Source organism: Cibotium barometz, chromosome 21 (assembly GCF_041138505.1).
Source record: "Cibotium barometz isolate CiBa-2024 chromosome 21, ASM4113850v1, whole genome shotgun sequence".
NCBI classification, from domain to species: Eukaryota; Viridiplantae; Streptophyta; class Polypodiopsida; order Cyatheales; family Cibotiaceae; genus Cibotium; species Cibotium barometz.
In genome coordinates, this window is record NC_141066.1 from 24,779,737 (window position 1) to 24,794,230 (window position 14,494).

Sequence of the window (14,494 nt, forward strand, 5' to 3'; positions counted from 1 at the left end):
TCCTCGAGTGGAGTGCATGATCCACCAACTAGTGATTCCACATGCTATTGTTGATGGAGGATCAGGCGTTAATGTTTTGAGTTATTCTACCTTTTCCAAGCTGGGGTTATCTTTCAATGGAGTTCCTGCTATTAGTTTGCGTATGGGTGATCATCGACCAGTGAGAGCTGAGGGTTTCATCCAGGGTTTGCCAGTCACTGTCGCTGGGCATATGGTGGAGATTGATTGTTATGTTTTGTGGCTTAGTCGAGGACCTGGCTAGTACCAGCTTCTTTTAGGGCGACCTTGGATATGGAAGACTTATTGTGTTATTGACATTCCTAGAGGGCAGTTGCTTCTTGGTAGAGGATCTTCCCGAGCGGTTCTTCCTGCTTACCCTTCTTCTATTGTGAGCCCTGGGGTTACTACTGATGTTGAGAGTGATGGGGATGATGATCGGAGTTCTACTTCTTCATGTACACCGAGTTCCTATTGCATTTACCCTGATTCTGTTGAGATTACCCTTGATGATGATGAGGAGACTCCACCTTTGGCCAGAGAGGAGGACACTGTGAGAGTTCCTATAAAGGGGGATGAGAAAGTTGTGCTTTTGGGAACTTCTCTAGATCCACCATTGAGGGAGGAGATTATGTCAGGAGTATCATGACATCTTTGCATGGGATTACACCGAGTTGAGAGGTTTTCCACTCGATCTTGTCGTGCACCGCATTCCTCTTAAACCCGACACGACACCTGTGGACCAACGTCAGCACAGATTTCATGAGCATTATAGAGAGGGGGTTTACATGGAAATTAAAAAGCTTTTAGAAGCTGGTTTGATTTTTCCTGTCGATAACACTAAATGGGTGTCTCCTATTGTTGTAGTCCCTAAAAAGAATCAGCAACTTTGCATATGTGTTATTACAAGCAGCTTAACAAAGCTACCATTAAGGACTACTACCCTTTGCCTTTTATTGACCAAATCCTTGACTCTTTGGCGGGGAGGGAGATATATGCTTTCTTGGATTGCTTTTTTGGGTACAATCAGATGGCTATCGTCGCTGATGAGGATAAGCTCAAAACCACTTTCACCATTATATTTGGCACATATGCATATCATGTCATGCCGTTTGGGCTTTGCAACGCGGGTGCTTCATATCAGCGCTATAAGCATGAATCCTTTTGTGATGATTTGAAAGTGCCTTGAAAAATCAATAGCTTTGAATGCAAAAAAGTGTGTGTTTGGGGTCACTTATGGCATTTTGTTGGGTCACCTCATTAGCAAGCATGGCATTTCTATGGATCCCCAAAAAGTTGAGGCTATTCTTGCATTCTTGCCACCCACTACTATGCGTCAAGTAAGGGTTTTTCTTGGAGCTACTAAACACTATAGCCGCTTCATTAAAGATATGGCACATCTTATTTTACCACACTGAATACACTTCTGCAAGTTGAGCACAAGTTCATTTGGGGGGAACCTCAACTTTCTCTTCTCTTAAAAGTGCATTCACTACCGCCCCTATCCTCAAACCACCTGATGCTTCCAAGCCTTATCATTTATTTTCTTCTTGTTCTCATTTGGTAATATCCGCTTGCATTGCACAACTTTATGATTAAAAATGCACCCCATTGCATATTATAGCTGCAAGCTTAAAGATGCTGAAACGCATTACACATGGGTTGAGAGAGCTTGTCTAGCTATTGCTGAGAGTGCTAGGAAGTTTTGCACATATATGGCTACCCAGCACACCATTATCTATGTCTCTAAAGATTCATTACGCCTTTTATCAAATAAGTTAGAGCCCCCTGAGCGTATTATACAATGGATTGTTGAGTTACAGGCCTTTGACTCTATGAGCTTAAATCTAAACCTCCTGCATTGCAAAAGTTAGTGGATTGCTTAGCTGATGTAATCCCATGCAAAGACGAGCCTATTGCACTTGCACCTGAGTTGTTTCGCATTAAGTATGCACATGAGTGGTATGACCAAATTGCTCATTATTTTTCCGCACTTGAGTTTCCTTCTGACATGATTAAAGCCGCGAAGAAGAGATTAGTAACGCATGCTCAAAAATTCACTATCATTGATGGGTCTTTGTACCACAAGGGGTTTGAGGGCATTTATCGTCGATGTGTTGCACGAGAGGGAATTCCACACATTTTGAAAGAGTGTAATGATAGTGCATGTGGAGGTCATTTCACTGGGAAACTCACTGCATTGAAAATTTTGAGGGCTGGGTATTGGTGGCCATTTGTTTTTAAAGATTCATTTGAGTGGTGTAAAAGATGTGATGTTTGCCAAAGAGCCACCCGCCTTGAGAATCGTTTGCGCCCTAATAATCCTATTCTAGCTGCCTTTCCTTTCGAGAAGTGGGGGATTGACTATTTGGGCCCTATTACACCAACTTCCAGGCATGGGAAATCTTATATCATTGTTGCTACGGATTACTTAACTAAGTGGAGTGAGGCTAGAGCTGTGAGGAAAGATGATGCACGCACTACTGCTACATTTTTGACTGAGCATATCATTTGTCGTTTTGGGACACCTGCTAAGTTAGTTTCTGATAGGGAGACCCATTTTCTTAATGATGTCATTGAGGAACTCACTGCTTATTTCAATATCCATCATGTAAAACCACCCCCTACAAACCTTCTACCAATGGGCAAGTTGAGAGCACAAACAAAACTTTGGTCACTATCCTTAGAAAAACTGTGGACACTCATAAAAGGGATTGGGATGAGAAGTTGCCAGCAATTGTTTGGGCTTATAACACTATTTTCAAGGGAGCCACGGGGTTCACTCCTTTCTCTTTAGTTTATGGGCAAGAATGTGTGTTACCTATTGAGCATGAGTTGGCGAGAAGAAACGTCAAACCAAGCAACGTGATAAGAAAGCTAAAACCTATTCTTTTGAGAAAGGGTAATTGGTTCTTCTCTATGATGCACGTCATGAGCTTTTCCTTGGGAAGTTGAGCCATTTATGGTCGGGTCCTTATCGCATTGCTGACATTTATCCTCGCAATAAAGTCCAGCTTGCAGAAATGGATGGGACATGTTTCTCTACCAAAACCAATTTTGATAAAATTAAGCCCTATTGGATGTAATGGCATTGACTTTTCCGTTATGAGTTGCAGATGATGTTGAATCTTCCACGTCTTTTTGGAGTCTATACTTTGATGGAGCCTGTAGGGGCAAGGACAAACTTGGTAGTTGCGGCATTGTCATATATCCACCTGAAGGGAATGCTATTCTTTTGGGAGTTCTTTTGGGAGATCATTTGAGCAACAACATTGTCGAATATCAAGCACTTTTGATTGGTTTGAGAGCACTACTTTTGGGAGCATCTCATGTTCATATCTATGGAGATTCGCAACTCGTGGTCCACCAGTTTCATGGCCAAGCCCGCACCCTCCACCCTTTCATGCACTACTATAGTCTTTTAACCTGTGACCTCTTCACCCATTTCACCTCTTCTTCCTTGACCTTTTTGCCTCATCATCATGTTGCAGATTCCTTAGCTTTGATGGACCTTTCTGGTTCCTTTACCCAAAATTTTGATCGTGCCTTGGTGGATACCCATTCCTTTTACATTGATCCTTGGGAAATAGTGCAAGACCTTAAGTGTTTGGGAGTTGAGGAGTTGGGTAGTCTTTTAAGGGTTCTCAAGTCCTCCCATCCTTCCACTTTTGCTTCTCTCATTCTATCCATGACCTGTCGATTGATTCACTTGTCAGATGTTACCTTTCTCACTATAGATCCTAGCCACTTTCTCATGATCCTATAGCCCAATGGAGAAGGCACTAGTCTAACCGGAGATTCTGGGTTTTCCCTGCAGGACGCCACTATTGCATTTTTTTCCGCCCTTCCACTATGTTTTGATGCATGAGCATATGCGTGGCAGCATGCGCATATTGAAGAGCTGTGCCTCCACTTCGTACCCTCACTTGGTTTTGGCACACAAGCATTTTTTTTGCAGGCAAAGCTAGCATCAAGGCACCACACTCAAGCATGTGTGGGACTAACCATGTGAAATATGTACCAAACATGATACATCGGCGATGAAGAGAGTTGTGGGTGCAAATGTGGCGGTTGAATAAGGGCATGACCCACTTTAATTTAGCACTGGACTTAATTTAGATGATGACAGCAGAGGCTTGATCATAGTTGAGACTAGTGTGAGCACAGATGTCCTTCCTGATGAATAGCTAATCGAGTCCAGTGTGACATAATCACCCATGTGGGGACAACCACACCAAGTCATTCTTAGCAACCATCAAGCATAGGTGAAAGAAGGTGAGGCTCAGGAGCTCAACGCTCAGCGAGCGCACTGCTATGGTGAGAGCACACTAACAAGCTCAACCATCAAGCATAGGTGAAAGAAGGTGAGGCTCAGGAGCTCAACGCTCAGCAGCTTCATCGCCTCAATGAGGCTTAGTAAACATTAATCGCACAACCAGCTCAACCAACGTTCTTGCTTCTAATGTCAGTATCAAGAGCAGCAGCTCAGCTAATGTTTTTAAAGATTTAAACCTTAGTGGCTGGGAAAATTGCCACGCCGCATGGAAACAAAAAACTACCACGTAGCATGGAAATGAAACGCCGCCATGCAGCACAGCAGCAGCGAAGCGGCACCAATCCGCACGCATTCATTTGAAGAGAGAGAGAGCACTACCATTTCGAGTTGCCGGCCGTTGTGCTGCGAGCAAAAAGAACTGAAGTAAGCTTTGCTAATCATCGCTGCAGTCCGTCCCACAGAGATTGTGAAGGGGAAGGAGATGAACTCGCATGTTCCCCCACACGCATAAAAAGAGAAAGAGACGTGCTCGTTCTGGTGCTCGCAAACGGAAAAGTGAAGGCGGGAGAGAAAGCAATCATCCCGGCTGCATCGCAGGGAAATAATTTTCATATTATACGTTTTTTTAAAAAATATCATTAAAGAAGAGGCTATCGCTACTTTCATTTGACCAAGGGGAAAAAGAAGAGGCTATCGCTACTTTCATTTGACCAAGGGAAAAAAGGAGTTTTAAAAAAAGAAAAAGCATAATAACATTCATCTCTTTTCCATGCATGTGAAGAGGGAAGCAGAAGAGGAGAAGATCTTTGTAATAACAAAGCAAGTGCAATTCTTGGCGGCAAACTAACTTTGCATTCACACACTCACATAGTCATGCGTTAGCAAAACCTCGTAAGTTGTTTGTATTCAAAAATTGAAAGCATTGTAAAATTCAATTCTCGAGGGCTGTGAGGGCATTGTTTCTTGTGGAGGGCATCATCGCGGCAAGCACGCAAAAGCTTTATCAACATCAAGCAAGAAGTGGCTAGATAAGATTTCTTCTCTCTCTTTTTCTCATCATAAAGAGCTACATAATTCGTCTTGTAAATCAAGCACCGTGCACGTGAAATTCAATAAACAAATGCATATTTCACGCTACTTTTTGCTTTGCTTGGTTGTGTCATAGTGTCATCTCACTCTTTTGTCATTTAACACAAAGCTTGTTTAACATTTGTGTGTGCATACATCATCAGCACCCCATTATTGCAACGCCGTATTTGTCGGAAAGATCCATAGCACACATTCTACTGGTGCCTTCTCCTTTGGGGTGTTGGGAAAGTGTAGCATTACCTTAGGCTACTTGGAATATATAGTGGGGTCTAGGCATTTATTAGCAATAAGTAGTGGATATTGGCAAACAAAACCTTTAGCATATCCATGCCTTGGAACAAGCTTAGTAGTAATTTTTTGTTGGGGTGTTGAAGTGGACATTGGCACGACATGCCATTCTCTCTTACATTCAAGGAAGAATGACAGTGGTGCTGTGACATGAAAAATTGATATCTTTCATTTTCAATTTTGTGCATATTTTGATGGTTTCTCAATGGTAATAAGGTGGAAGCTTGTCCAAGAAGATTGCGGCGCCCATAATGGAATAACGGCGTGGTGATGCGGCGGCTTGGCGGCTACCTCGATAACAGCATTCTACCTTTAAATATAATGGTTTTACTTGATTTAGGGTGCACACATTGTAAATGCCACAAGTATGCTTGATAAATACTTTGGTACGGTAGATAGGCTAGTGATGTGGAAAATAAAAGTGGGCCTTCATGCTCACATGGATTTTTATTGAATTATTAATATGGTATTCACCATAAGGCTACAAGTTGGGGAGTGTGGAAGGCATGTGGAGGAGTGTGTGTAGGTGCATAATTGGGAAAGATTCTTCTAGAATGCCTACATGAAAGAGGAGAATTCCGCCATGTGTAAGTGGGATCTCCACCTACATGCCACTTAGACTTGGCTATTATCTCATCACACTTTCAAAGTCAAAAAGTCTTCAATTTAATAATTAATAGAAGACTTAGCCTAAGAGGACAATTGATGGTGACATCTACCCTTATGTCACTGAAGGGTTGAAGATTTTTATGTTGTAATTTGTAACAATGGAAGAGAGGGTGATTCTCCACCTATAAAAGGAGCCCTCCTCTCCCTTTCAAATCAATGAATGAAGCCTCCTCAATTGAGCATTTTGTGTCATTGCCATTCTCTTATCTTTCAAATCCTTATTCAAACACTCTCTTTACATGTGAATATCTCATTTAGCATTAGCTCCTCATGCTTGACCCAATTTTGGACCTCTTTGATGATTCATGATAAGTGGGATAAGGAGTTATTATCTTGGCGGGCCTGTGACTTCTCAAGGTAGCCCTTGCCTTATTGTCGCCCTCCTTTGGAGGTACCAATGGTTTTAGCGGTAATGAGCATGCGGAAAGACTTTGGAGACCATAGGTAAATCTTTACGATTGTCCGCTGAGCAATGTTAACCCTTACCCTCTACCTTGAATCATGAAGGAGATGAAAGGCAAGAGGCTATGTGAAAATTGAGGTTTCATGCAAAGAGAGAGAAGTGCAGTTTTGTGGTCCAATACCCAAATTTCAACCGGTAATTACTCATCACTCGTATGCTCTTTCCTCTCATGTAACTAATTTCTTAATCCCTTACTTCATTGATGATCATAATTTCTCCCAAAAGTTACTATTTTTAAGGCGAATTTTGGTAGTTTTATAGTCTTGTAGTAAAATGCTCATAACTTTTCGCTCGGTTGTCCGTTTTTGAAAGTTTTTATATAGGCGCGAAGCTCTCTTCAAGCCTTACGCACCTATGTAATCCTTTCTTGCACAGCCTATATGTATTTAAAATTGCAATTCTCTGTGTATCTCTATTTTTATAGACTTTTGGCCATTATTTCTTCTTAATCATGATTAATTTCTCCTAATCTCTTATTAAAAGGCAAACCCCATGTGTCTTATCCTCTTGTAAGTGATTGCTATATTATTTTTCTTTAATATGTTCCATCCAAATCGCCCAATTCGAACGGATGAACCTTACCAATATTCCCCGTATGTTTCCGTTCATATAATCCTGAGTCGGAAGATTTTCTTCCAACAAAGAATTGCCCTCTTGTTTGGAGCTGCCAGATTGGCATAAATTTGTGCTTCTCCTGAGCCTTTCATCTTTCCTTCCATGAATTATGATCTCACCTTTGATGTGTATATCTTTATCTTAACCTAGGGAGAGAAAGGGAGGTGAGGAGGCTGTGAGGTTTCATACAAGTGTGTTTTGATTCTAAGAAGTGACCGAAGTCAAAACCCCAACTTTGTGTCACATCTTTTGGTGGAGTTGACAGGCAGGTTTTACTTAGAATTATTCTATTTTAACCTCAAGGTCCCGCATGATTAAAGAAAATTTATTTTGAAAAAAGTAAATTTTCCTTGTCACTACTCACTTTTTGGTGCAAGATGTTCAACATTCCTGTGTTCCATGGATCGGAAGGAGAAGACCCGGGGAGTTATCTCCGAGAGTTTAACCGAGCATGTCACTTGGCGGGTTGGTCTATGAAGGAGAGGGCAAAAATACTTCCAGATTTCTTGGAGGGTGTGGCCTTAACTTGGCATGAGGCTTTGCCAGAGGAGTCCAAGAATGATTGGGAAAGGTTGACCAAAGTAATGAAGGAGAGATTTGGGACAATGGAGTCACCAAATGCTTTACTATTGCAATTGGATCAAATTTTCCAAAAGGAAGGAGAGTCAATTTCTGCCTTTTCAGTGAGGTATGAAGCCTTATTCATCAAATATCAACAAGATGCTTTACATGGTGTTGCTTCTTCTTCTTCTTCACCTTCTATGGGAGATTTAAAGAGTTCTTTAGCAATGGAGCACCTTAAGATGAGCAAGTTTATCAGGGCTTTGGATTCCCGCTTGCATGGAAAAGTTCTTAGCAAAGATTCCACTAATTTTAAAGAGGCTCTTCGTATTGCTTTGAAGAAGGAGGCCACTCTTCATATTGAGTCCGCATTCTAATCTTCTTCGAGTGTGCTGACCCCACCATGAGTAGAGATAGCCTCAACATCTCAGGTACAAGCTCCATCCTTGGATCATAACATTGCGCAACTTATGGTAGAATTTGTTGATTTGAAGTTACATTTAGTCAATGCAAGGCCACCTAGGGTTCCACGAGATGAGGATAAACCTAGGGATAGAAGTAGTGTCACATGGTATGAATGTCAAGAGAAGGGGCACTATCGTACTGAGTGTCCAAAATTGAGGAAAAGAGAGGATAAAAGTTTAGCACTTTTAGAGGAAACATGCTCAGAAGAAGAAGAGGAAACATTGATGCCATTAATGGTAAAAAGGGGTCGTAAAACTAGAAGCCAGGAAGAAGAAGAACAAAAAGATAAATCTGAAGAAGAGGAGAAAAATAGGAAGAAAAAGAAGTCATCTAGGAGAAAAATTGGACAATCTGACTTTCCTCTTGGACAAGGATCTCTTAGTTATGACCTCTTAACAGATCTTAGGGAGAAAACGGCACAAATCACATTTGGGCAGCTTTTGGCACTCTCTCCAAAGCTCAGAAAGGAATGGGGTAAGCTGGCTAGCACAAGGGAATCTAAGAAAAAGAAGAAGAGGGATAATGGGACTCCTATGGTTCAAAAGGTGGATATTGATGTAGGAGATGATGTACCTATGATTGATGTCATCATTGAGTGACAAACAATTTCTAATGCATACATTGATGGAGGTGCGTTAATCAATGTCATAAGTGAAAAAACAATGAAAGATGTTGATTTGAAGTTGTCTTCTACCAACTCTCCCTATCGCATCAAATTTGTTGATAATACTAGGGTGAAAACCTTAGAAATTGTCAGGAATTTGGGAGTAGATGTATGTGGTATTTCTGTGCCTATAACTTTTTAGGTCATTCTTACAAAACCTGATGCTAGGGCTTACCCATTGATATTAGGTAGGCCATGGCTTTGCTAAGTGAAGGCAATTCAAAAGTGGGAGACAGGTGATCTTATTCTACAAGGTGAGAATAAGAAGGTCCACTACAACATCAAGAGTCGTCGCAAGAAAGTGGTAAGAGGTGAACCTTCAACTTCCGAAAGTTCAGAGTCAGAGTCATCCGATGAAGAGGAGACAAGTGGTAGCTCCGAGGATTCCATCTGAGAAGGGGAGGTGGAGGGAGTTGCATTTGGTCTTTCCCTGGGAAGGGATCGAGGGGATGCTGAAGACAATGGAGCCTTGGAAGGGGAAGCTTCTTCAACCATGTGCAAGAAAGGAGATGTGGACCTCACTAGTCTTCACCAACAAAATGAACTTCTTGATGAGTCCATAGAGCAGGTACTGAAAGGGAGAATTACTTAAAAATGTTGGATGGATTTCCTAACCTTTTTGCAAACAGCTACTCACAAGTATGCCAAGTTACCTTAGTAGAGCACAAGATTGATCTCAAGCCCCAAAGTAAGCCAGTGGTACAGCAGCTAAGGCATTTGGGAGTAGTGCAAGCAGAGGTGCTTAAGAAGGAGGTAACTAATTTGCTTGAAGCTGGATTTATTTTTCCAGTAGAGAATTCAGAGTGGATTTCCCTAGTTGTAGTCACTCCCAAAAAGGGTGGAAAATGGCGTGTGTGTGTGGACTTTCGCCCTTTGAATGCATGCACAAAGAGGGATTATTATCCTCTACCCTTTCAGGATGAGATTTTGGATCAAGTTGCAGGTCATGAGTTGTATTCAGTGTGTGATGGATACTCTAGATACTTTCAAATCCGGATTTGTGAAGTAGATCAAAGGAAAACCTCATTTATCACCCCTTGGGGAGTATATGTCTATAGGGTGATGCCATTTGGCTTGACCAATGCACCAGCAACTTTTCAGCGCTTCATGAGTCAGGTATTTGCACCTTACTTGGGAAAGTTTATAAGGGTCTTTCTGGATGATTTTTGCATTTATTCAAGCCGCCTGGATCGCTTGGAAAAGTTGAGGTTGGCCTTGCAAAGTATTGATGATACAAAAGGGTATCTTAATCCTGGAAAATGCCGCTTGGCACGAAGGAAGGTGGTTCTCTTGGGACATGTTATCTCAAAAGAAGGCATAGAGATGGATCCTGAGAAGGTGCAGGCAATTGTTGCCCTCCCACCACCTACCAATGTACGGAACGTAAGGAGGATTTTGGGTAAAACAAAGTATTACCAACGCTTTGTTGACATGTTCTCTAAGAAGATGTATCCTATAAATCTGTTGACAAAGAAGAATGTTTCTTTCTAATGGGGGCCCGATCAAATTCAATCTTTCTGTTTGCTCAAGGAATGCATGAGTCAAAGTCCAATTGTGCAGCCTCCTAGGTGGGGGGAGGACTTTTATGTGAACCCAAGTGTCTCATCACATTCGGTGGGTGCTCTACTCTTGCAAAAGGGAGAGCAAGGGCATATGCAACTAGTGTATTATGCAAGCCGACAACTCACTGATGCGCCGAGGAGAGGTATGCTGAAATGGAGAAAGGTGGTTTGTCTCTTGTTTTTGCAGTAAAGAAGTTCAGGTCATACTTGTTACCTCGCCCTTTTTTCTTCCTCACATCTCAACCTTCTTTACAATTCTTGGTCCACAAACCTAATCCTGTAGGAGGAAAGTTTGTAAAGTGGATTTGTGAGCTTCAAGAATTCTCTTTCACTTTTATTACAGAAAACACCACTAGGGCCTCTCTTGCAGATTTGCTTACCAGGAAGGAAGAGGAAGAAGGAACAGGAGCAAAGGAAGAAGTATATGAAGATTTGGAGACACCACCAACTGCTTTCACTATGCATTTTGATGGAGCCTTTAGCCCTTCCAGGCAATGTGGGGCTGGGGGGATAGTTTTATTTGATCCAGAAGGAAAAGAGGTATGGGCCAAGGGTAGGGAATTTCCAAAGGCTACATCAAATAATGTGGCTGAGTACAATGCATTGATTTGGGGATTAGAAGATTGCATAAAAGATGAAATTAAAGAGGTAGAGGTTAAAGGGGATTCACAATTGGTCATCCGACAAATGAAAGGAGAATATAAGGCAAGGAGTCCTGAACTCCAAGAATTGTATAAAAGGGCAATGGAGTTAAAAGAAACTTTTGGGTTTTGTAAATTTGTGCATGTTAACAGGAAGGATAATCAAAAGGCTGATGAATTGGCTACTAAAACCTTGGCTTCTTTCAAAGTAGCTACTCTTGCATTATTGGATACAGGTTGGCCTGAGCTCCAAGATGTTCAACACTATTTAGATACAGGATACTTCCCTCCTGGATTGAATCCTCAACAGAAGCAAAGGCTTACCAGGAAAGCTCATCCTTACACAATTCTAGAGGATGTTCTCTACAAGCAAGGTAAAGATAACATCCTTAGGAGGGTAGTGAGCCTGGAAGAATCTAAAAGGATTATGGAATTATGTCATGAATGTTCAGGTCACTTTGCCTCAGCCAGCACAACTCAGAGGATCCTTAACACAGGGTATTATTGGCCTCGACTCAGCAAAGATGTCTATGAGTGGTGCAGAAGCTGTGAAGTATGCCAGGCATATGGACATAAGCAATTGGTTCCCGGATCCTTAAACCCTATCCCAGCATATGGTCCATTTGAAAGGTGGGGATTAGATTTTGTGGGCCCACTTCCTCGTTCCTCACATGGGAAGTATTACATATTGGTGGCCACAGATTATGCAACAAGGTGGGCAAAAGCAAAGGCAATGGTCAATAATAAAGCAGTGGCTATGGCATCCTTTCTCAAGGAATACATATGTGCCCAATTTGGGTGTCCATTAGAAATCCTTACGGATGGGGGCAGGTCTTTCAGGAATGACTTGATTGAAGCTTTGGTGCAAAAATTAAAAATAAAGCATGCTATGTCAACTCCCTATTATCCCCAATGTAATGGTTTAGTAGAAAAAACTAATGGACTGCTTTGTGGATCTTTGTCTAAGCTAGTGGATACTATGAAGAGAAAGTGGGATGTGCATTTGCTAGAGGTTCTATGTGTTGAAAATACAAGTGAATAGGGTGTGTGTGGAAACAAGCTCTTGGATATAGGCTGTAAAAGAGGAGATGTAATTGTGAAAGAACCTGTGAAAAGGTGAGAAGAATCTACTGGGAGAGAATAATGGGTAGCATGAGGGAATTTAGGAGTGTGGAGATATTCTGGGAGATATTCAGGGAAAAGAGAAGAGGTGGAGAGAATCACGCAAAAGGTGGAGATATTCTGGGAGTGAATCATGGAGAAATCAATGGGATTTGATACTTGATGTAAACTCTATAAATTGAGGCATAGCCCTAATGAGAATTTGCTGGTCTTTGAGTATCCATGCCTACATTAAGCTATTTGCTAATTATTCACTAATTATGTCTTAATTATTTCTTACTCACTTTGTTAATCATGTTGATTCTAGTGTTTGATCCACCATAGCTCATCATTTTGCTCAAATTTCAACATGGTATCAGAGCCATGCCTAGAATCAATTAGGTTTATGAGCCCATTAGTTAATTAATTAGGATTAGTAGATAATTAGTAAAAAATCAAATTTTTAGTGAGTTTTCACTTCTCCCCTTCACCCCCAGCCAATGGAGGACTCCATTCTCCTTGCACACTCAACCATTGCCCAAACCCTTCTAGCCCAAGATAGCTAACCCATAGGAGCTCCAGCCCATCAAATTAGAAGCACAAACCGCCCACGTAAGCTCCCAATTTTCGCTGATTAAAAAGCTATGTTTTTCTGCAGTAAATCAATGATTTCTACTTCATCAAATCAAATGGGTCTAATTCCTCTTAGCCCCAGGGGTTTTCAAGCATGCTCTACAAGCTGGTGAAGACAGAATTGAGTTTCATCAAGTCTACAGTGAGATCCAAGCTCTTCATCAAATCTGCAGGTGACTTTGGTAAAACAGAGATTAAGCTTTCATTATTTGGTCAAATCTTGTGTTTCTTGGCTTAATCCTCTACTAGACTCATTGCTATTGATGCTTTTGAAAGCATTTGAGCTCATTTGAAGTGGAAGGCACCAGATCTGGACTCCCCGCATACTCTGTTTTTTGTACACAAAACAGAGCATTAATTTGCTAATCAGTGATTAATCAGTACTAATCACTGTACTTTGGTGCAATTGAGGGTTCAAATTAACCATTAGGTATCTGATACAGATCCCTATAACTTCAGATTGCAAATCGGAGTTGGTTTGATACTCCAACCATCCCATACAAATTGGTTACCCTTAATTTAATGTAATTTTTGGAAAAATTGTGCTGATAAATTTGTGAAAATCTCATCATTTTGCATTTAACCCTTGGTTAATGCCTGTAAATCTCACTCAAATTCAAGATTATTCACAGCCAGAGTTGCATTTGGGAATGTGCATTAGAATGGATGCTATACGCATTATGTATTGGGCACATTGCATCAGTGTAAAAATGGGAACAGACACTGCCCTTGTCCAGAATAAGGCAAGAGGTAAGACCTCCCGCATAATTTTGGGTTTGCATTACATAATGATACAAAATAAACATAAAAAGCCCAAAGGAACTGTCAGCAAAACATTGAAACATGTTGCTCACATGGAGCAAAATGACCTGATGGACAAGCTCATGGCCCCAGCCATGGAAGAAGAAGAATATCTCTTCCCAAGAAGAGGATCCACACCGAGAAGAAGATCTGAAGGAAGACATGGACACGAGAAGAGAAGCTGCCACAAGAAGAGAATCTGCCCCGAGAAGACTGGAAGAAGAGACGGACGCGTGGAGAGATGCTGCCACGAGAAGAAGATTGAAGAAAAGAGAAGATGTGAGGCTCCAAAGAGTGAGGAGCCATGTGAAAATCTCTGAGAGAGAGAGAGAGAGAGAGCCCACAACCCAATATAACCTACCCCAATAAAGTAAAACCACCTCTGAGCCACCGATGATGTAGGCCAAGTGGTAGATGTATGTGTGAGCACTTTAGTCAAGGTCGCGGGCACTTATAGTAGCCTTGGACACATAGAGAGAGAGAGTGTCAAGGACTATGGAGTTTAGGGACTTGAGGCACTGGTCGCGGACTGTCAAGTAAGAAAAAAACTTGATACAGGGTCCAGGTGTGCTGAGATAACTTGAGGGGAGGTGTAGACACTGGTTCGCGGACTATCAAGTAAGGGGAGGCAAACTTGGTATAGGGTCTAGGTGTACTAGGATTATTCAC